General features: G+C 37.3%; 1 protein-coding gene across 4 annotated transcripts in view; it reads right to left on the minus strand.

Moving 5' to 3' along the window:
• Window positions 1-25,011, minus strand: part of SNCAIP (synuclein alpha interacting protein) — a 140,000-nt gene that overhangs the window by 82,241 nt on the left and 32,748 nt on the right. Inside the window, exon 2 of one of the 4 annotated variants that reach the window (XM_081053316.1) lies at window positions 5,151-5,232. The exons of the other annotated variants lie outside the window; for them this stretch is intronic. The gene's annotated coding sequence lies outside the window, so the exon portion shown is untranslated. The remainder of the gene's footprint in view (window positions 1-5,150; window positions 5,233-25,011) is intronic. 4 annotated transcript variants of the gene reach the window in all.

A 25,011-nucleotide genomic window follows, 5' to 3' on the forward strand; every position in this document is an offset into this window, starting at 1 on the left:
AAATCTTGTAATCAATGGCTGCCTGAAGTCATTTCAATTCTCTCTAAGGCAGTGGTTTTGTGACCAGCTGGGGTAGGCCTAAAAACCCCGAGCTCCAAATTAGAAGTGAATGAAGAGGAACTTCAAGCTGGCCGGGGCCAGAGCAATTAAATGGTAACTGCCTTTTAGATATACTAATGTTGCTAATTATATTAGTGTGCTCAGTGCTGGGAAATGTGGATAAGAGTTCCAGGCCTCTCTGGTGGGGGAAAGGGAGCAAAGATTGATTAAAGCTGGCACTGAGCTGGACCCTTCCCATACACCCTCTGTGCACAATCATCTACAAAGTAGTCTGAGCTTCAATCAGACTGAGTCTCTTGCCCTGTTGGTTCCAGTTGGTACGCGACTGAACCAGGAGTCTCACCAGGATTGAGGGGCTCCAAAGAGTGGTGGGTTGGCAGAGCCTTGAGTAGGATGGTGAGAAATACTGAATTCAGAAACTGGAAGAAATCTGGTCACAGAGAAAGATCAGAGAATTTGAGAATCAGGCCTTAAAGAAAAAGTGTGCGGGTTTAAGGAGCCTGCCTTTCCTTGCCGTGTGTGGTAAGGAAGAGCCTAGGTCAGGGAAGCCTAGTGGGCAGAATCTGGGGAGCCTCAGTGTCAGAATACAGGAAAGTGGGAGAGGAAGAGCCGCCACCATAAGAGGAGTGGCTTCATGGTGCACAGAGAAACCACGTGCACCTTGAACACTAGAGGTGTCAGAGCAGAGGCCCCAAAACGTCTGAGGCTGAAAAGCCTGGTGAACCAGGAAGTCAAGTGGAGGGGGCAGTGCCTTACCTGCCACTAGGCCAGTCTGTCTAGAATCTGATAGAGTCTGTTCCCAGGAATCTGAAATCAGAAGACCTGGGTTAAATCATATGTGGATTGTGAAAGGTTTATCGAGTCGTATCTGCTTCGCGTCTCAGGTTCCTAATAAGGAGTTTCCCAGAGACAATGAAATATATATAGATGTGTGTGTGTGTGTGTGTGTGTGTGCGCGCGCGCAACTGTATACAAGTATGTGCATACACACACACATGTATATAAATATCTAACAGAGGTTTGTATGCACGTATATGTTCATCTTTACACACACAGCTATGAGGTGATCACAGAGTTAACAGAAATTGTGAACCCAATCTGAAAGTTGCAAGGTATTATACAACTGCTAGGTTTTGTATTTATTTCCTAAAATCATACAGATAATCATAGAGGTGCTTTATACTTGTAACTGGAAGGTCTACAGGGGCTCTTTGCCGAAAGGCTGGGATTCTAACTGCTCTGTCTCTGCAGCATAAGCTCACTTACTTGGCAAGCAGTTAGGAAAGATCTCCCAAACTTCTCCAGATTTGACTCCATCCCTGAGCCCCTTGGTCTTTATCTCTACCCTCTAAAGAGTAAACCCATCTCTGGCTTTTTTGCACCTGATCACAAACATCCTACAACCTACATAAACCCTGCAAATAAAATCCATCCCAGCTTTGGATTCCATCCCATCTTTTCTCCCCTCTCACCCAAACTTCTCAAAAGAAGCATCTATATTCCCTGCTGGCACTTTCTTGTATCCTTTTACTTCTTAACCCATCACAATTTTGTTTCTACTTCTTTTTCCTCTGAAAATGATTTAGAACAAGATTAGCTCCTACCACTAAAATCCAATAATAACATTTTGCCCTGTCTCACATTCTTTCTCTTTTTCCTTAAGGCTCCCATATTTTTGCTCTTTATACATCAAAAGTCTCGGTCTCTTCTCACTGAACCGCTGATCCCCATATATACAGACGGCCATCTGCCCCTGGCCATTACTACCTGGATGCCCCATGGGATCTGCAACCCAACCAACCTTAACCTTACTTGGCCACACCATTATCCCCCACTCAGCCAAGGTTAGATACCTGGGTATTATCCCCGGCCCCTCCCTCTCCCTCACCTGCACATTCAATCATTCTGTCAATTAAATTATTTTCCTTTCATCCTTCATACCATTTTCTTCCTATAGCTTCTCACTGTGTCTTGTTTTGTTTAATTTTGTTGCTGGAATGAATTTGAGAAGGACAAGGCTAAAAGCAAGGAAATGAGTACATCTTTGCTTCTTCAAAATCGCTAAGTCTACACAACCGTCCAAGTGATTTCAAACACAAAGGTGGCCTTGCCACTTTATTAGTGAAAATTCTTCAGTGACTTCCCACTGCCTACAGGTAGCCAGCTCCTCCGCCAGTTAGTTACATGAAGCCCATCATGTTGGGTGCCTTCCTACCCTTCAGCTCCTACCAATCTCTAACTCACACTGGCAACCGCAATGATATCGACTGACTGAGATTCTGTGCAGAGTCCATGTTATTCCTTGTCCTGGGATTCCTGCTTATGCTGATATCTCTGTGTACATCCTTCTCCTTTCATTAGCACCCAAGAATCCCCAACCCTCACCTGTGGCTTTTCATTTGCCAATGAGTGGTGCAATCATTTGCCTGTTCCCTCAGGTTCCCCAACTACATTTCCTAAACTCCTTTGCCAGCTGACTGACTTCTTGGTAGGCAGGCTTGGTGGAAGATTAGAGGACAGGGAGAAGGGTAACTCTCAGTCTCTCTCTCCTCCTCCTTTCTCTCTCTCTCTCTCTCTCTCTCTCTCTCTCTCTCTCACACACACACACACACACACACACACACACACACACACACAGACACACACACAGACACACACACACACACACCCTTGCTTGGCCACAGTGTCTCCCATATGTCATTAGCTCCTACAAAGTAGCATCATTAGCATTATTTTCGTCATTCTCCAGCGTTCCAGAAGGTCCTAACTTCTCAGTGATAACAGACCTTTTTCCTTTGTCCTTTCAGCCCTAGAGTTGGTAGTGGTTGCCCTGCTTTTGCTCATCTCAGGATTGCCTTATCTTGCTTAGTTTGGTGCCTCAGCTCTTCCAGCACTAGAGTAACTAATAACCTATTTTAATTCCTTCTATTTGAAATATCTAGAGTAGTTTCTGTTTGTTCTGACTTGACCCTGACTCACTCACTTTACTTTTTAGCTTATTCTTTAAAGACTCACCGTAGGAGCTACTTAGGAAGTAACTCCTAAGGAAGCATTGAAGACATCACCAGACTTGAAGTTCAGATTATCTACCTGCCCCTTCCTCTGTGCAAAATGCCTGAGCAAATTACATGCAATGTACTCACCGTAACTTAATGTTATTATCGACTCACGCATCTGCTTCCCTCAGGGTCAGACCCTTTGTCTTGGTCTCTATAATCCACAGTGCTCATCACAGAGTTAGACATATGGAAGGCACTCGAGAATTTGTTGAATAAATGAAAAAGTTCACTGAATGAGTCAAAAAAGTTAAGAAAAGTTAAGAAAAGTTACGAAAAGATGAACATTTGACAACAGTGAACAAACTGCACAAGGCTGACCAAGGGTCAGGGGAGGGCAACAAAGCGGGCATGATGCCAAGGGGGGAAAAAGCCCATCAATGCAAATGACAGGTTCTTCTGAGGTTCATTTCATGTTTAAATTCTAGCCTTACCCAAGTATCTATTATATGTGTCTCTTTTAATAACTATTCTCTTCTGTGTTTCCTTTCATTGGAGAAAGCCACTGAAAACTACTTTTTTTTTTCAAAAATTACTGAATAGAAGGGAAATTCCTCAACTTAATAAAGAATATTTATAAAACCCTACAGCTAACATCATACTTAATGGTGAGAAACTCAGAGCTTTCCCACTAAGATCAGGAACAAGGCAAAGATGATTCTTCTCACCACTCCTTTTCGACATTGTACTGTAAGTCCAATCTAATGCAGTTAGACAAAAGGAAATGAAAGGTATACTGATTGTGAAGGAAGAAATAAAACTGTCTTTGTTTGATGATGACATGATTGTCTATTTAGAAAATCTGAAATAACTGATAAAAAACTATAACAAGGTTGCAGAACATAAGGTTAATATTAAAAAGTCCATTGCTTTCTTATATGCCAGCAATGAACAAGTAGAATTTGAAATTGGAAACACATCATTTATATTACTCACCCCCAAAAATAAAAATACTTAGGTATGAATCTAATAAAATATGTATAATATCTAAATGAAGAAAAATACAAAACTCTTCATGAAATTAAATTAAAGAATTAAATTAAATTAAATTAAATTAAATTAAATTAAAAAATTAAATCAATGGAGAGATAATCCATGTTCATTGATAGGAAAACTCAATATTGTCATGCTGTCAGTTCTCTCCAACTTCATCTAAAGGTTCAATGTAATCCCAAGCAAAATCCCAACAAGTAATTTTGTGGATAATGATAAACTGATTCTAAAATTTATAGAGCAAGACAAAAGACCCAGAATAGTCAAAAGAATACTGAAGGAGGAAAAAAAAATTGGAGGGCTGATGCTACCTGACTTCAAGACTTACTATAAAATTACAGTAAGAAAGACAGTGGGTTATTGGTAAGAGAACAGATAAATCAATCAATGGAACAGAATAGGGAACCTAGAAATAGGCCCATATAAATATAGTTAATTGTCTTTGACAAAGGAGCAAAAGCCATACAATGAATCAAAGAAAATATTTTTAACAAATGGTCCTGGAACAACTGGACATCCACGTGCAAAAAATAAATCTAGATGCAGACCTTACATCCTTCATAAACATTAACCTAAAATGAATCATAGACGTAAATTGTAAAATGCAAAATATAAAATTTCTAGAAGATGACATAGGGGAAAACCTAGATGACCTTGGGTATGATGATGACTCTTTAGCTGTAACACCAAAGGTATGATCCATGAAAAAACTAATGGATAAACTGGACTTCATTAAAATTAAAAACTTACACTCTGTGAAAGACAATATCAAGAAAACAAGAAGACAAGCCACAGACTGGGAGAAAATATTTGCGAAAGGCACATCAGAGAAAGGACTGTTATTCAGTATACACACAGAACTCTTAAAACTCAACAATTAGAAAGCAAATAACTTATTTAAAAAAAATTGGACCAAAAATCTTAACAGACACCTTGCCAAAGAAGATACAAATATAGCAAGTAAGCATAAGAAAAGATACGGCATATAATATGTTATCATGGAAGTGGACATTAAAACAATAGTGAGATACCACTACATACCTATTAAAAAGGCCAAAATCCAGAAGACTGACAACACCAAATGATAGCAAGGATATGGAGCAACAGGAACTTTCATTCATTGCTGGTGGGAATACAAAATAATACAAACATATTTTTGCAAGAAGAGAGTTTGCCACTTTCTTACAAAACTAAACATACTCTTACCTAGTGCAATCCAGCATTCACACTCCTTGGTATTTACCTAAGGAGCCCAAAACTTATGATCGTGCAAAATATGTGCTGGGATGTTTACAGCAGCATTATTCATTCATTGCCAAAATATGGAAGGTGCGAAGATATCCGTCAGGAGGTGAACAGATAAATAAGCTGGAGTACATCCAGACAATGGAATGTAATTCAGCACAAAACAAATGAGCTATCAAGCCATCAAAAGACATGGAGGAATCTTAAATGCTTATTGCTAAATGAAAGAAGTCAATCTGAAAAGACTACATACAGTATGATTTCAACTATATGACATTCTAGAAAAGGCAAAACTACACAGTAAAAAGATCAGTGGTGGCCAGGGGTTGGGGGTGGAGGGAGGCAGAGGTGGGAGGGATGAATAGGGAGAGCACAGAAGATTTATAGAGCAGTGAAAATGTTATGTATGATACTATTGTTGAATACATGTCATTATCCATTTGTTGAAACCCCAAAACTGTATACTACCAAGAGTGAATCCTAAGGGAAACTGTGGACTTTGGATGAGTAAGATATGTCACTGTAAATTCCATTCTAACAAATCCATCCCTCTGGTGGGGGATGCTGACAATGGGGGAAACTATGCATGTGTAGGGTCAGGGGTGTCCAGGAAATCTCTCTACTTTCCTCTCAATTTTGCTGTGAACCCAAAACTTCACTAAATATACATATATATATATATATGTATATATATATATATAATATATATATAATTTATATATATATATATATATATAAAAGTCTTTAAAATATCCTGAGTATCTAGCACTATCTTATGAGTTTACAAATTAAGAAAATTAGATCGAGAAAAGGTCAGAGACTTTCTGAAGGCCATACAGCTTTGCAACAGCAGAGTCGAAAAAAGGACACAGGTCTTCTGAGTTATTCTGAGCGCTACATTTATACAACTTATTGGAAAACGAATAATTAAACAATAATAAAAATAAATGAAATTAGTGAAAAAAGGATTTATTTTTTGACATTAAAGCAACCTACCTCAAGTTGTCTGCTGCCCATGCATTCATAGCAAAGCACCTAGTCCAAATGACTTCATTAGTGAGACATTCAAAGCACAGGTGTCCCATTTTCATCACAAGCAGGCAAAGGACACGGTGGTATACAGCAAAGGACATGGTGGAATACAGTTTTTTAGAATATGCATCAAAAGTCTGTGTCCAACATCTGAACAATAAGTTGAATATAGATGTCTATTTTTTCAGATGCATTATATGTGGTATGTTTCTTTAAGACATTTTTTAGCTTCAAACGATTTTTAAATCAGTCGAGATTTTTCTGAACTCCTCACCAGTTTCTAGCACTGTTCTAGGTGCTCTGGAAAATAGTGATTTTGGCTTTTTCCCCTCTATACCTAAGTCATGTTGGATCTTCAGATACTTCTAGTTCTACACTCATTCTCCCTTTTCCTAGGCACAACTCTTCCAGGTGAGACATAGCAAAGAGAGCCAATACTAGCCACCAGGGCCCTGGTCAGTTTAAGTCAGCTTGCACAGGTCTCAGGAGAAGGTGTTCTGTCACATCCAGACCAAGTCCCTTCCAGGAAGCAATGACAGCTGATACAATAGGCAAGACACATAGATGTGTGACTACCGGAATTGTTGGTATTACGTGCAACCAACTCAGTGAGAAAAACAATAGAAGACATGGTACCTGGAAAGGGAATGTTTCAAACATAGATTCTTTCCCTCTTGACTACAAGTTTTGTCTGAGAGTCAAACCCTTATCAAACTTTTCAAACTCCATTCCCTCCCCATCCCCCGCTCCCCATTCCCCCGGTAAAGCAAGCTAGAGCACATGTTGTTGCACTATTTATGTGAATGTGTTTATTATCATTATATGATGGGGGGGGCACTGAGTGTGGCCACTGAGTGTGGTTCGTGCTCAGTTCAGCCTCAGTGGGACCTTTGCTTCGTTTGTTAAACTCCAATTGAGCTCCTGGCTCACTCCATTCTTGTTATGTAGTGAAATGTAGACATTCTCTAGTTTCCTTCTCTCCCATTTAATCTGATTCTTGGTAACCAGTATACATTCCTATGAGTTCTCTGACTTCAAGCATTCCATTTCTATTGATAGCCTTACATTTTCTATTTTAATCCACTACAATCTACTTCAAATCAATACAGTAGTTCCTCTGCATATCTCTGAGCTTAGCAGAGGACAAACCTGGTTCTCCACCATTATTCTTTCTATTTACTCCATTTCTGGGGTCAAGAAACACCCAGATTCCTGAATTTCCAACATACCCCGTGGTGATCCATACTGGTAATCCTGATACCTCAGTGAGCAACAACATCCATATTCATCTCACTCTTACCAGATAACTACTTCATCACCCAATGTTCACTGCCATTTAAGTGATGGTGACTCAATATCCCCATCTGTAAAATGGGCACATTTGACCTTTGAGGGTATTGTGAAGTTTAAATGAGACCTTGTAGGCAAAATCCTTAGAAGAGTGTTCAACAGATGTTCATTGTTACTGTTTTTATTGTTATTCTCATTATATATCTACTACAGTATCACCAATGATAAGCAAAATTACCCAATAAAACAATGTTGGTCAGTGATGATGAGGAAATCAGGATTCTGCAGCTGGAATTTAGAACATTCACACATACTATCTTCCATTTTTAGTTGTCCCAAACTGCATCCATACTCTAGTAGCAGAAAATTGCACGGGTCATACTTTTCAAAATCATTACTGGCCAGTTTTACAGACGGTTCAAAGTTGATTGTGCTGATACAGGGCTGAGGCAGCATGAAAGATCTTTCTCTCCTTTTCTATGTCTGCCCTGTCATTAGGAACTGATTACGTGGAAACAGAAGATCAAATGATACTGATGGAAAAGCTGTTCTGGAAAACCCAGGGGACAGCATGAGTAAACATGCTGGAAAAGATCATGCTGGGGACCTTTAGGTCAGTGATACAGCTTTTCATCAAGGGATGACAATAATTCTACACAGGGAGGCCTGATTGTCCAACTTCCCACAGTTTCAAGGTCACATAAGGATATAAAGTCATCATAACACGAAAATATTCATGAATTGGCTATTTGAAAACACCCCCGCCCCCAAATAAAAACCTCTCTCCCTGCCTAGAAGTAGAATCTCTCTACATACATTAAATCAACACTTCTGGAAGTCGGTGGTGGGCGGCTGCAAACCCTCTTTTAATGTAACACAAATGCAAAGCAAGTGGATTGGAAGCAGAATTGCAAAGCTCGTAAATGATGCAGGATTCACGAAGCCCGAAATAGTGCTGCTGAGTGTTTGAATTACACATGAAGCCACTAGAAAAGTTGGAATAGGTACTAATTTCAGAAACATATCAACAAGGACCATGGTGTAATAGATGTTTCATAAGAGAATACTGTGACCATCAAAAAATAAAAAGAAGGTTTTGGGTAAGTTGATGAGGCCCAAGGACATTTTTTTTGAGGCCCAAGGACATTTTTTTTGAGGCGGGTGTGTGTGTGTGTGGGCAAAAATGACCACCATTATGTACCACCAAGCCAAACACAGCAATGTAGACTGTCAGGTAACATGAATGTATAATTTTGTTGAAATAAATGATTGTCAATTCATTCTAAATTCCAACCTACATCTTACTAAATATAGGTACAAATGGACTTATTTTCATAATTTCAGTTTAATATTTTAAGACAAATTCCAAATAGGTGAAGTTTGTTTGTTTGTTTATTATTTACTATAAAAACATCTTGCAATGTGTAGTGACTTCACTTTTTAAGCATTCTTCTTCTATTCCTCTCCTGATTATTCTCAGATAATGAGGATCTCTGGTACATGTAATCATACTTTGCTTTCATGGAGTATACTTGGAGTTATTACAAAATAAAACTTTAGTGTGAACTGAGTGTAGTCCAAGTGAGTTCTCTTCTCCAACGACAGTTGCTGCTAATGGATTTCATGAAGCTAAAGAGACCATGCTGTTTTCAGAGCAACCACCACATGCCAGGCACTTTACACGCCTCACTTCTAAAACGTACAACAACTTGGCAAAGTTGGTATAACTGTCCCCATTTTAGAGACAGGGAAACTGAGACATGGCATGAAGTAACAAAATCATTAGTTCACAGAGCAAGTAATTTGTAGAGAAAGGATTACAATCCACGTCGAATTAAGAGCCTGAGATCCTTTCACCTAATGCTCAGGAGTCAGTATTGTAGGTGCTGGATGCTGGGGTTGGTGGGAACCAGTAGTTTCCAGGTCAGTTGCTAATACAACTGATGCATTACCAGCCTCCATGAGAAAGAAACTGAAATGTGGTTTCTAGGGCTGGCGGTAAAACCTGTCAGGAAGGCAGAAGATGCACGGCTCCTAAGTGGGTCCAGGCATTCTGTGCTTCCACAGCCATCCGAAGCACTTGTAAGCATTCTTCTGTATTTGCTTGTTGTGGGATACTCTTTTAAGTAGAACGTTTGGCTATGTAACCAAACATTGAGGTCTCAATGAGCCAAAAGCCAATCTGAAAGCAAAAAGTTAAAATCCCAAAAGAACTGTAGGAAAGTGGTTACAGGTGCTCCCTGGAACAATGTTTTCCCACTTCTGCACGAAAGAGGCCCGCCACAATTAACCCTGACTGCACAAGGAGGTTCTTAAAATCCAGGAGGTTCTCCACGCCTTAGCATGTTCCACAGGAATCTTTGCAGCATGACATCCTCCTCTGGAGAAGCTGAAGATCTTGACCTCTAAGCCTAGAGATTCACGTGCTGCTTAGCACTCAGCTTTTAAAGGCACAGTATGTTTTACCTTTCACAATAAAAATAAAATCAATACAACTTTCCACTAATAGCTATTATATCTCTGTTATAAAATCTTATTAAATGAAAGTATTCACTGATTCATTAAGTTTTCAGAGAAAGGCATAGTGGGTCTGCAAAGTATATTTGTTTTATTCAAGATCGAAACATCTCATGTCGTTATTCAAGGCAATAGAACATTTGACGTGGAACCTGCTCAAAGATTTAAACGCTTTCTGACATTTTAATAGTTTAAATCTTATAAATTTCTACAATCTAGGCTTCAAAATTTGACTTGGTAAATTATTCTGGGCTTAAATGATATATTTCTCTGTCTTAAAACAAAACAAAAGTGACCAATTATTATTTCTGAAACTATTCTTATTTGAAAATAATTTTCCTATCTACTATATGGAATGATTTTGTATCTACACAATTATGTATTAAAAATAGTTTGTTAAAAACCTTATATGAAGCATACTTTTAAAGGCTTCAGATAAGTTTTAAAACATGAAATTTTAAGAAAGCCTTAAAAAGTCAAGAATCAAATTTATTTTTAATAGATGTGATTTGTTACAAGGAAGACACAAATTCTAAGCTCTGGATTACCTTACTTCTTATTACATATATTCAGAAGTTTCTCTGAGTTCAAAAGTGCACAGCAACAATTTATAAGGGTCTTAGCTCTGAAGCAAGCCAGAGAGAAAGTGCTGCTTTCAATCAACACTCAGGTCCAATCCTTGGGCTACAGCAGAACTCCCCAATACGGTATGATACGGAGTGCTGCAAGTTCACACACTGTCAAGACTTTTTAAAAGCATGATTTTCCACTATGTAAATTCAGAAAAATTGCACAAATAGCCTGTAGGTACACGCATTCCATTTTTGGGAACTGTAGCCTTAGTAAGAGGAAAAAAAAAAACAAAAACATTGGCATACATCCTGGAGATAAAGGGAGGAAAACGTTTATCGTGCTGGAAAAATGCGTTTTTCTCCTGGAAGTCACATAATGTCACATAATGTCTGAAGATTGGAGTCCCCAAAGTGAGGTTCTAAGGTGATGAGAAAAGGAGAACAAATAGAGGGAAATTAGAAGAGATTCCATTATGGTGATTGAATATTCCTCCCAAGTCTCCTCTACATATTAGGAAATGTATTTTAATTTTTTTTAATCCTGAAATTTAAGCCTATTTAGAGGTATGGAAGGATTGGAGACAAATTATTAAAGTAATGAAGATATCTCTTCCTGAAAAATATAGCGCTCTTTCCTTCCTTCCTTCCACTCATATTTATTGAGCACCATATGTCACATACAGCCATTGGCTATTCTGCAGTGAAGAAGCAAAAACAGGCTCACTGCTCTCAAGGAACTCCAACAGAACTTAATGCAATGATGGGAAAGTTCTTTATCTGCATTGTCTGATATGGTAGCCGCTAGCTAAAGTGGCTACATTTTAAATTTTATTTCATTTTAATTTATTACATTTAAATTTAAATAGCCTCGTGTGGCTAGTGGCTGCTGTATTGGACAGCGTAGTACCGACGGATTAATCAAACAATAAAGAAGTAATAAATAGGCATATAAAATCTTTTTAGGTTTGGATAAGTGCAATTAAGAAAAAAGGCTGGGGAGTGACTGGGGGAAAGAAAGCTGGGCTCTTAATTATGGTGGATATAGAAAGGGACTTTCTGTACAACAAATGCCATCAAACCACACAACATAGGGGGTGGGGGAAAGAGAGGAAGCCATGTAGAGGGAACTGCCAAGTGCAAGAGGCCTGAGGTGAGAGCGAGCTTAGCACAGACACAGCCAGAAGGCCAGTGTGGAGGAGAATGGGTACGCGTGTGAGGAGACCAAGCCTGGGAGTAAGGCAGAGATGCGAGCAGGCAGGTCTTTAGGGCCCATGGAAAGGAGTTTGGAATTTACTCTGATGTGGAGGGAAGCCAGTGAATGGCTTCAAGTGGGAGAGTATCATGAGCTGATTTATGTTTAATAAGATCAGACAAATGGCTAGTTGGAGACCCAACTTCAAGTGTGGCAGAGTGGAAACAGTGGTCACTTAAGAGGGAACTGCATAGTCAGGCCTGATACTAGACAAGTCAGGTGCTTGTCTTGGGCCATACCAGTGCCAGACTCAGAATGTATTATGAGGGCAGAGCCGGCAGACCTTGGTGATGGATAACATTTGGTGAGAATATGTCTGCCTGTGAGGAGCAAAGGGAGCGCTAGAGAAGGAGGACTCCAAAGTTAGCTGAAGAGCTTACCCCAACATCATCAGACTTGGGGAGGGAATGACCTTTGAACCCTTGAAGAGTATGAGGAAAAAAGATGCTCAAAGTCCCAGAAGTAGTCAAACCAGAAAAGCCCTTATCCATATGTTAGAAAACCCGTGTGTGCGCGTGCGCATGAAACGTTAAGGAAAACGTGCTCAAATATTTCAGTCCAATCAAGAACTTCTTTAACCTTAGGCATCATAACTGTAATGACCTTTTCAAAAGGAAGCCAACTCTTGCAGCATTCTATTGATGCCAAATCCACTTTGGCACAGTATTAATCTACATATATTTAAACATGCATAAAGGCCACCCACCTTCAAAACCCGTTCCCCTAAACCATAATCAAATGGTATCTGGTAGGAGAGTCAGGGTACACACCACTTAAATCTCTCATTACACGTGTCGTTTTCACGTGTTTAACCCTGAAGTTCACAACATATTTCCTCTGTGTCCACTGGTGTGTTATGCACAGAAAAGACCTATAGGGATTTCACAAATAAGGTGGTAACATCACATTTATGCATTTAACTCAAATTCAACTCTACAGAGACAGGAAGAAAGGAGAGCGATTGACGGAGTATGGAACATTCCACTCACCATTCCCTTCAATGAGTCTAGTCGTGATAAGGAACGTGGGACTCAGGACAGGAAATGAACTGTTCCACCCATTGATCTGGTTCCCATTTATTTCATGGTGTGGAGATCTTACCATGCCCGGTGCCCTTTTGTTACTTTTTCCTATAACATGGCCCTACCACATCTGATGCTTAAAAATAAAGCGCTGTTTCCAAGGCTGGGGAAAAACTGGCAGCACTGGGCTTGTGGGAAAGTGGATTTTATGGGCAATTTAACGGGCATTCAAGGGTCATTTTGACTAGACATAATGTTGCCTCGTGCACTGAGTATATGACCTAATTCCCTCATAGGATGGGGTTCACTGTGTACCAGTATCGGCATAGAGATGCTCCAACTTTTCTTAGAGGAAAACCAGGAAGGATCTTATATTACTACCTTTCAGTTTGAAACAACTTGAAAACCAAACACTCTCAAAACACTCTCAAAAAATCTCAAGATTTTTTTTTTTTAGAGGAAGAACATTAACACAAACAAAAGAGAACATATTAAATTTTGAGAGATCAGACCTATTAAATGTACAGCCCCTGAAACATAGTTTTAAGTATAAGTTGAATGTGTTGCGTTTATTTATATAACCTGTGGAGAAGTACAGAAGACTCTGCATGGAATTTGCTTACCTCTCTAGAAATGGCTATGGTATGAGGCTCAACTCTGAAACAAAGAACTTATGCCCCCCTCTCACACACAAACTTCTTTTCTACTCAAGATTGTATGATCTCAAAACCTAAACATCCTTTTGGAACATAAAACCAGAATTTATATCCTGGCACTTGCAGATTTGGGAGTGATGCCTAGAAAAACAAACATGCTTTCTTTAATTAGTCCTGAAGGAAAAGAAATACAACTGAAAATTAATATTGTTGGTTTAAAAATGCAATAGAAAACATGGTTCATAAACTCTGAGAGAAATCTGAATAAAAGTATAAAAATAAAGGCCAGTTGATCTGCTTTAAAAGGGATGTTTCATTTACTGGTTTTGATTAGTTTGTGTTTTTGCTCATGTTTAAACTCCTACTAGGGCTGATCATTGAAAATATTATATAACCCGAGTCTCATAATATTAACATGATTACTTCACTATATATCTGCTCCAAGACAATCAGCTCAGTCAGGGTATCTTTCCTTTCAATTGCCTTTGCTGAAAAGTTGCGTAAACATCCCAGACCAGTTAATTCTTTCCATGGGCTTTAAGCCTCATTGACATGCAGATGAGAGCCTGATCAGATGACAGACCTGGGAGGCAAGCGTCCTGAATGAGTTTCCCCGCACAGCAATGAGGCCTGCAGCTGGCAGCCCCAGAGCAGGACTCTGCTCTCATCACAGCCTCTCTGGAGGAGCATCTCTTGTAAAGAATATTAAACTACACTCAATCCCCAAAACATCCTTCCTTGAACACAACGACACATGCAACAAGTAGAAGGAGAAAGGAAATGCTAGTGTGCGCCTGAACAAAATGAAATAGCCAGTGTTCTGAAACAGAAAGATGAATGGGAATCGAGGAAGTGCAAACTCAATTGTCTACTGAGGTGGGCAGGTCAGCTGGAAAACCTGAATTCCTTGTCCTCAGGTAGCTGTGTACTTTGGTCCACTCACAGTCTCTGCGGAGCCCTCCTTTCCTCAGCTATAAATGTGATGGTTAGGTTCCACCAGTGTTTTTCACACTGGCTCCACCCTCACCCCATCCCATCCTGGGCCCTCGGTACTATCCCTGCTTCCTGATTTAACTATAGCAGTTGTCTTTCCCCCCAACTAGCTCATAATTGTTATAATTATTTTAAGTTTTAGTTGAAAAGTACACAAATCATAACTGTACACTTTAATGCATTTTCACAAACTAGAACTATATCCCTTTTGCCCCATTTCAGTCACTGTTCCCGCTCCCATTCTAGGTAACCACTATCCTGAATTCCAATACAATTGATTGGTTGGCCTTGTTAATTTTACAGAAATGGAACCACTTAGTATGTATTCTTGTGTCTAGCTACTTTTGCTTGACATAATGTTTGGAAGACTCGTCCTTGTTGCTGTGTGTAATTGTTGATTCCTTCCAGCTCTACTGATGCTAATGACTAACCCAATATACAAGGAAAAAAAAAACACTCTTGAAACATCTAGGGTAATATAATTGAACATAGTAATACACAGAACCATATGTAGATATAGCCTAGATGATATCATCTTGGTCTACATATGTATTAAAGAATTTCCCATGTAGATGAGGTCCTGTATCCACTGGTTATGAACAACTGGAAGCTGGTGATGATCCCAGAACTCTTCTAGATAAAGTTTCCAAGAATCTACAATTCTAATTAATTGTTCAGTTAGAGTCAGGGCATATAACTATGGTTAACCATATATTTATCCCTAAAGCAAGATGATTTTAAGTAGCCTGTAACTCATTTGCATGAAGATAACAAAAGAAAATATTTGTTGAATGAATGTACTAACACCCTCTTTTCAAGCAAGGTCTTAGTCCAAACATGTGTGGGGGCAAGAAGTATTTGGGAAATCTCTGCACCTTCCTCTCAATTTTGCTGCTCTAAAAAAGAAGTCTATTAAAATATTGTGGAAAGTGGGAGAATTGACAAATATCCAGGACTTCCCATAAAGCATACAATTTCTGAAACATTTATAATAAAAACAATTTATCTATACAGTTATAGCATAGGGAAGGCTGAGAGGCTATTCTTATTAGACAACTTTTCCCAAGAATGTTTATAATACAGTAGTGCTCCCCTTATCTGTGGTTTCACTTTCCGAGGTTTTAGTTATCCATGGCCTGAAAACATTAAATGGAAAAATTCCAGAAATCAACACTTCATAAGTTTAAAATTGTGTACGGTTCTGAGTATCGTGATGAAACCTTCTGCCATCCAACTCCATCCGACCTGGGACGTGAATCATCCCTTTATCCAGTGTACTCATACTGTCTACTCTACTCGCCAGTCAATCACTTAGCAGCTGTCTGGGTTATCAGATCAACTGTCACAGTATCACAGTGCTTGTGTTTGTTTAAGAGGCCCGGATAGAACCTTAATGTGGCGTCACAAGGACGACGTCATTCAATTTGCTCCATCTTATCACGTGGACACTGTATCTATCATCTCACATCATCACAAGAGCACAGTACAAGATATTTTGAGAGGGAGACCACATTCCCATAACTTTTATTACAGTATTATAATACAGTTGTTATAATTATTCTATCATTAGTTATTGTTGGTAATCTCTTACTGTGCCCAATTTATAAATTAACTTTATCATAGTTATGCACATATAGCAAAAAACACAGTATATGTAGGGCTTGATACCATCTATGGTTTCAGGCATCCAGTGAGGGTCTTGGAATGTATACCCTGGGAGATAAGGGGAACTACTGTAGTAACATTTCAAATAAAAGTAGTTGTTTCTAGTATTTTTCTTTTTATAAGATGATTTGTATTTTTTATAAGTACAAATCTTTGTGACATCTCTAGTGACTCTCTGTAAAAACGTCAAAATTGTTTGAGGTATAAAAGATACCCTAGCAATTTATTTATTTGTGTATTTAGGATATGAATTTGGGATGGTAAAATTAAAAAAATTTTCAGAGGAAATGTAGACACTTCATTAAGGCAGGATCCTGGGTGACTTTCAAACAGTATTTGGTTTCTTATTTAATCAAAGTAACACTAAAACATTTAAAAATAATCGGAAATGATAAGTAAAATTAGAGAAACAGCTCTTTCATAAATGAGAAACTTTTGCCATTTTTCCCCTTAAATAATAAAATATATAATAAGCTCAAAGTAAAAGTACATCTTAGACAAAAAAAAGAAAGTTTTGCTATCTGGGAAACTCACAAAGGAGTAAAGAATAATCTTTGATTTTGTATATGGGAGTGCTAATTAATAAACCAAGGAAACAAGACCATCAAAATTGAGAAACTGTTTCCAAGATTTTAACAAATCTCTTACTTTGTTTTCAGACTCAGGTATTATAAACCGGGGCAAATAATATTTACTTTCTAAGTTTTGCCCTTCATTAGAATAGGACTCAGCAGGCACCTGAGGTCAAACCTTATCTTAAAATAATAGCATCTGTTTTTTATATTAACATGCAGGGCATTAATATCGAATTAATAAATATATATATTTTAAAAGCTACCTAAATTTTAAAAAGGGTAAAAAACATTTTTTAAAAAACCTTTGAGAACCCCTTTACAAAAGAGGAACTATTCTCCCATCTCTGTATAGAACCATGAAGAAAGATTTCTAACGTTTATGATACAACAGAATCTGGCAAGTCGAAAAGAAGAAAAAAAAAATCACTGGAATCCCATATTTGCAATTTGTCTTTCAGTAAGAGAAGCAGAAAATGCAGTAAACAGAGAAGATAACTTAGCCAAAAAGTGGATATTAACCTTATTGATGAAAGCCCAATAGAAACTTCAATAATTTAAAAGAAGCTAGTAAGTCTATGGACATTTTTTAGGAAGAAAGCTTAATAAAAACATATAGTGTAAAAAAAATCACTATAAGCTTTGTAAAATCCTTTGAGATTTTTATCAGAGCAGTGGTGTGATCTTCTTTGATGACAAGGCAGCACTGGTATACAAAGAACTCATTTTGGGCGGAATGTTTGGGTGAAATCTAATGAGAAGAACAGAGGCAAAAAGATAAGTGACTTCCACTGAAAATATGACATGTACCAATTTAATACACTTGTGAAAACATCATCAACAAACATTGAGCATCCAAGATTTTGCAAATTGCACTTGGCCCATCCGTTATAAGCCTTGCTGCTTCCAACACAGCCATTAGATGAATCAGACATGGCCCGCCTCCGAGGGTATCAGTGGGTGAGCTCACAGCATCTTGCATTTGGGGAAACAAGAGGTCATCATCGATAACAACCCTTCATCCTGAGCAAGGCGTTCATCTGGTATTCTGGCAGACAGCTGACATATTTTATACAAACTCTTTTTTTTCGGGTTAGGGTTGGCCAAATTTGCAAGCAGCCAGCTTTCCCCCATGAGGTCAGTACAAGCACCCCAGTTACAGCTGGGTCCAAACTTAGACAGAAGATGTTGCATACTGCTGATCAGTGACCTATGTTCAGGCCTGTCTGGGTCCCAAGGATATTAAACAAAACCCAAATAATGCTGCTGACTGTTATGCTAAGTACACAACCATTACAGAAGAAATAATATGTCTTTAGTCAGTTCATATTCTTAATTTTCTTCTGGAATCAAAAAGCGCATCTATTCATGGGAGGAAGATGTAAAATGAAAAGATACCACAACACAGAATTTAGACGGGGTAACAAAAGCAATAAAAAGGGTAACACATCCAAGAGAACACTAAGTATGTTGAATCAATAGAAAAATGTTGGAGCTAGAGCAGAGACAGGATAAAAGAAGAACAGGGTTACAGTAACTGATATGCTACATACATACTGTTTTCAACAAAGCTCTTTAGGATTAGAGAAAGTAAACAGCACTCAACATTATGAGCAAGAATAAATACTGAATGTCTTAACTATTATGTGGTCTAGGGTGTTGTTGCTTCTGCTAAGCTTCAGAAACATCCCGTAGTACCACCCTAACCTATGCTCCCTACTTGATCCTGAACACCCTGGTCTCATCTTTACCTTTTCTCTTCATTCCAACTTCCCATCTGGGACCACCTGTTTGTCAGGCTTTGCTAGGAAGCAGCCTGATTGTGGTTTGGAGACCTGTCTGAAGACGTCATCATACACACTATGATGCATTGCGCGCACGTGCACACACACGCGTGAGCGCACACACACACACACACACACACAAACAAAAAAACTAAAATAACATGGTTGTTGCCCCAACACCTCTGCAATTAAGGTTGGTCACTGATGAGCTATGAGTCAGAGTCTGAGCTAAAATACAGAAAGGCAATTTATAAGATTTGCCTAGTAATCAACAACAATTTAAGCAAAACTAAACCTTTTAAACCCTTTGCAAAGCATTATTTTTTGTGCACAAAAGGAATGTACGAATTTAAAGTATAATAGCTATTTCATACATACCGAAATAAAGTAATAATATGAGGACAATTGTCATCTCAATTTTTAAAAAATCCATTAGTTGAAAATAATTCTGGGAAACTGCATTAAGAAAGAAGAAATTATCTTCTTGTTTGAAAGGAACTTAAAACAACTACCTCTGATAGCTCTTTCCTCTAAAACATAAAGATCAACAAACGTATCATGTATTTATAAGTCTTTTCAGCTGGAGTCGACCCCTGAATTCAGATATTGCCTTACTTAACTTATTCCGAATGTAGAAATGTGACATAACCAAGAAAATGCAATTCCTGAATTAAATCTGGACAGAGTCAATTTTTATTACAGTTGAATGAAACACTGAGATTCTCCCTACTATTATGTCCGTTTCCATCATTTCCTAACTTAGTAAGAACTTTCTGAGTGTCTATCTAGCATGAACAATTTATAATAACCATGTAGGGAGAAATATAAAGCCGTTGTTTTTTCTAAAGAACACTCAGCAAAAAGCTGTGGAAGTTGGGAAGTGGTATACAGGTAGGCTGGAAGGGGTGGTGTGATAGGTAGACAAACAGTGCAGTTACAGGCAGGGAAAATTTCCATCAAAAGCATTATGGCCCCAATGAAGCACCACAGGTTTGGGAAATAAAGGGTACACTTATGTGACTCAAGTACTGTGTTTCTCCGAAAATAAGACCAAGCCGGACAATCAGTTCTAGTGCATCTTTTGAAGCAAAAATTAATATAAGACCCAGTATTATATTATACCTGGTATTCTATTACATTACATTATATTATATTATATTAAATATATCACATCGTATCATATTATAAAGACTTGGTCTTATTTTACTATAAAGACACATTAGAGCTTACTGTCTGGCTAGGTCTTATTTTCGGGGAAACACAGTAGGATACATAAAGAGATGGGAGAGCAGAAGAAATTAGAAGAGTGAAGTGTGATGAATGAGTCTGCAGAGGTCCTACCTGCCAGGTCCTCAATCTCTCAGAAACACAAATAGTACTATGATGTTTTCTATAGAGAGAAGAAGTAACAGTAGGAAAAAAAGAGATAGAAGAAATATAGAAATGAGTTGTCTTGCTAAAGAATACTTTCTTGTTAATAAAGACCTAATATGCTATCATTTTTTTTCTCCAAATTTGACTTATATAAGGGAAAACCTTAGAAGTTTTCAATGTATTAAAACAGCATGAGTAGGAGAAAAATCGTATCTATATTTATTTCTTTGGCTGTAAATCTCACTGTTGGAAATTTGAATTCCTTTTTGATGTACTATCAGTGGTACTCACTACAATCTTATGGGAGGCTTCAAAAGTAGTTCAACCTCCACCCTTCGGAGATTCTGATTGAATTGTTCTGGGAGTGGAACCTGGGCATCAGTATTTTTTAAAGACTCCTCAGGTATTTTTAAAGTGTGACCAAAGTTCAGAATCACTGTGCTAAATTAATATTCTGAGAAGAGACAAATAAGTTGGGTTTTGAGTGAAGGGGTCAATTGAGGCACACTCTATTCATAATTATTGGTGATGGATCCTTCAGAATGGTGGCTTTATTTAGGAGGTTTTCATTATCAGAGATAAATTGGTAACAGGAAAAGACCAATCTACTTTTTTCATAGAAATGTGAAAAACATCACACTGGCTTATTGTCTGAAATAAGCTAAAAAAATTACATCATAAGGAACAAAGTTTAAGCTATAATTGTGGCTGTGAACTGGAGTAAAGACTGAATCAAGGGTTGATTTTTTGGGGCATAATTTTTATTTTCTGACGAAGTTATATAACAGTTCAGCCTAAACTAGAGCTATTGTTGCAAAACATACTGAAAATCATCCATTTTCCCAAGAGTTTCTCTTATCCTTTGATTCCAAAATAATTCCCATGAAAACATCCACTTATGTCTTCATCCATTTTTGTTCTCTCATTTTAAAGTGTTCATTGGTCTAACATTGTTGGGTCCTCATTTAATAGTGTGTTCATATTTGATTCAGATAGTGTTCCATTATCAATTTCTTTAAAGATTTCTTGCAATTTGTTTTGTTATATGCATTGTATGTGCACTGAATTTATAGCATTGTATTTTTTTGCATTAAATTTTTGTAAGTATCTTATAATCAGCCCAAAACTGATTAATAGAAACATTAACTTAATGTGGTTTTTAGAAGACTACTTTTATCAACTAGTGATTTCATCAATGAATGTTTTCCTCTTATAACAGCTCACCGTGTAATCGAACTGTGAACATTCAGATGATGAGGGCTCTTGTTACCACACCACTTATTCAAGAACATCAAGGTAATGAAAACCAGTAATCCCCCAGACTGTAATGTCCAGAAAGTGAAAGCCAGGTTTCTCTTATCTTTTTTTTTCCTTTAGTGAACAAAGATATCTTAACAAATACAAAAGAATAAACTTTATAAATAGTTGTCTCTATGTTTCACATTTCTTTAAGCAACATATAAAATACTTGGAAATTTAAAATTTTTCAAGTTGTATTTCAATTGTTAAAGCATTCTGAATGAAAGCTATACATCCCTTGGAATCTGAAATAGTGGAAGAGAATCCCAGAAATTTGAGAAAACCATAAATATAATCAATATTTGTACCTTTTTTTACATATTGAAAATAAATTTAGGAGGTAAAAACAAAATATAATTTGGTTGGCTCATCACATGCTTGGTAATGAGAAAAAAAGGGAAAATACAAAGGAAAAAAATTTAATTTATGTCTTATTTATTTCATTTTTTAAATATTTTTAAAAAAATTTTTCAATTACAGTTGACATACAATATTGTATTAGTTTCAGGTATACAACGTAGTGATTACATATTTATGTAACTTATGAAATGATCACACCGATAAATCCAGTACCCATCTGACACCATACATCATTATAATACTACTGACTATATTCCCTATGCTGTACTTTACATCTCCATGACTATTTCATAACTACCAATTTGTACTTCTTAATCCCCGCACCCCCCTTTAACTCTCCTCCCATCTGGCAACCGGCAAAATGTTCTCTGTATCTATGAGTTTATTTGTTTTGTTTACTTGTTTATTTTATTCTTTAGATTCCACATATAAGTGAAATCGTATGGTATTTGTCTTTCTTTATCTGACTTATTTCACTCATCACAACACCCTTTAAGCCCTTCCACATTGTTGCAGATGGCAAGATTTCATTCTTTTTTATGGCTAAGTAATAATATTCCATTACATATATGTACCACCTCTTCTTTATCCATTCATCCACTGATGGACACCCATGTTGCCTCCATATCTTGGATATTGTAAATAATGCTGCAATGAGTATATGGATACACACGTCCCCTCAAAGTAGTTTTGAGTTTCTTTGGAAAAATCCACAGAGGTAGGATTACTGAGTCCTTCTTTGTCTCTTGTTATAGTCTTTGCTTAAAGTCTATTTTGTCTGGTATAAGTATTGCTACCCCAGCTTTTTGTTTGTTTCCATTTTCATGAAATATTTTTTTCCATCCCTTTCCTTTTAGTCTGTGTGTGTCTTTCAATCCGAAGTGAGTCTCTTGTAGGTAGTATACATCAGGGTCTTGTTTTCTTATCCATTCAGCCACCCTATGTGTTCTTATTGGAGCATTTAATCCATTTACACTAAAAGTAATTGTTGATAGATATATAATTATCACCATTTTGTTGTTCATATTTCTTATCTTTTTTTTTTTTTCTTAAAGAAGTTCCTTTAACATTTCTTGTAACACTGGTTTGGCGGTGATGAATATTTATTTTTTAATAAAAAAATGGCATCACAGGAAAAATCAGGATGAATATTTACCAAATTCAACTTTTTCCTCCCTCAAAGAACTTCACAGTTCTACTTTAGATGGAAAAAAAAGCATAAGATGCTTCTTTTAACAGTATTCTACAAATAAGACATGAACAGAACTGTTTAAATATAGGTGCTCATTATTTCAAGGTGCCATGTTGAATTTTAGCTAAAAATATAAAACATTTATAGAAATTGAGAATTTAATTAAAAGGGAGACAAGGAAAATCACTATTTATTTTTTCAAATTGATGCTATCTACACATATTTGAAAATACCAAGGATGTTCAAATTATCTGCAGAAATGGAGCATTTTCTTATGTGGCTATGCTTTTTTTTTTTATGCTTCTTATTTGATTGTGTTGTACACATGAGCGCACACATGGACACACACACACACACACACACACACACAAACCCACACTACTATTATCTTTGCAGTCTGGCCTCAAGCACAGAAGCCTGTCAAGAGACAAAAAAGAAATCATTCCCTAAAGCGCTTCTACAACCGGTCAAAGAAAGCAGAGCTGGTAAACAGATGTTCTTTGCGGTAAAGATGCTATGATCGACACTTTATCCCAGCAAGCTTTGAAAGCATTTCTACACAGACCTTCCAGAAAGCTGTAATATATTATGGATGACAAAGAATCCACAGTCTACCTTTGCAAATAATTTGTGGGTAAAATGAGGAAAGTTAAATAACACTGGCTTCTCGAAGGTTGCACTGAAGTACATACACACACACACACACACACACACACACACACACACACACATTTTGCCATGAGGCATTAAAACACTGAGCTATCTCTAAAGATAAAAATGAGCTCACTCACATCTGGGAATCATTCCTGGAAAAACTGCCTCAAACTCTGTTCTAATTATTTGGTAATATAATTAATGTGATTGAAAAAAACCCTACACAATCCACTGACAACTGCTTTCATTATATTCATAACTATATCCATATCATTGGTTTCTATTATAAGTCCACAGTTTAAATATCTCAGTAGTCAATAAAACCATTACTTTCTATGTGGCTACCAAAAGGTTTTAAAATTGATTTCTTGGTTTTATACTGCTATACACTGGACATGTCAAAATAGATCATTTCAACCCTACTTTCACTTACCCAAATTCCAATAAGTTATTAGAAGAGATTGTGAAAGCCCTATTATTCAATGTCTAGAAGGAAGACGTATATTTAAATGTCTTCTGATTCAGCTGTCCAGAAGAGTATCTCTAAAATTTTACAGCTCTAAAATTCTATTAGTCCATGTACCTGTGCTTTGCAGGCAATAGGATATAGTTGAATTTATTGGTCAATTTGCCTTCTACTTGAATGAAAAAAGGAAGTTTTATTCCAACTTTGGAAATATCATCAGCTACTTGAGACAAGTTCTATTCCCCCATCTCTAATACTGGGATCTTACTTTTAACCTCTTTTAGTGATGTTAATGTACTTAGAAACTATAAAGCCTCATAGAACAAATCATGGGATAAATGAAATACTCTTTTGAGGTTTTTTTAAAAAAAGTCTCTAAGAAGATGAATTCTAAGAAACTACAAAATGCTACTAGCCAAACCATACAGTGAAAGCCATTCTGTTGAGAATTCAAAAGTCAAAGGAACATGATTTTCTTGAATCGCTTAACATTTCCAGAAATATATGTGGCTATGGGTTGCGCTGGACGATTTGAAAGAAGAAAAAATCATTGGAGGGCATGCTTTCCTGGAGAGCAGTATCAGATCATACTCATCTCTGTATCCCCCATATCACCTTTTAGGATGTTTTGCACCTAACAGAAACTTACTATTTCTATTGACTGAACGTAGTCCTAAAATGTTCTGCTATCAGACAAAATTTCAGGGAATGGCAGCCCTCTACACTCTTCCCTTTTCCTTTTTGCCCTGTCACCTCCACTCATCCCATTATCATTATGAAACCACACAAAAAACTGTGACTCCAGGTGATAACCAATGTTATAATCCATGGATATAACACAAGGATAAGATGTGGTCATATTAGGCCATAAACAGAGGACGGAAATAACAATGGACAGAAATCATGGGAGGTAGGCCTCACTCTATCACTAACACATTGTGTGAGACTGGGTGATTC

Source organism: Rhinolophus hipposideros (genome assembly GCF_964194185.1).
Source record: "Rhinolophus hipposideros genome assembly, chromosome: 7".
Lineage (NCBI taxonomy): Eukaryota > Metazoa > Chordata > Mammalia > Chiroptera > Rhinolophidae > Rhinolophus > Rhinolophus hipposideros.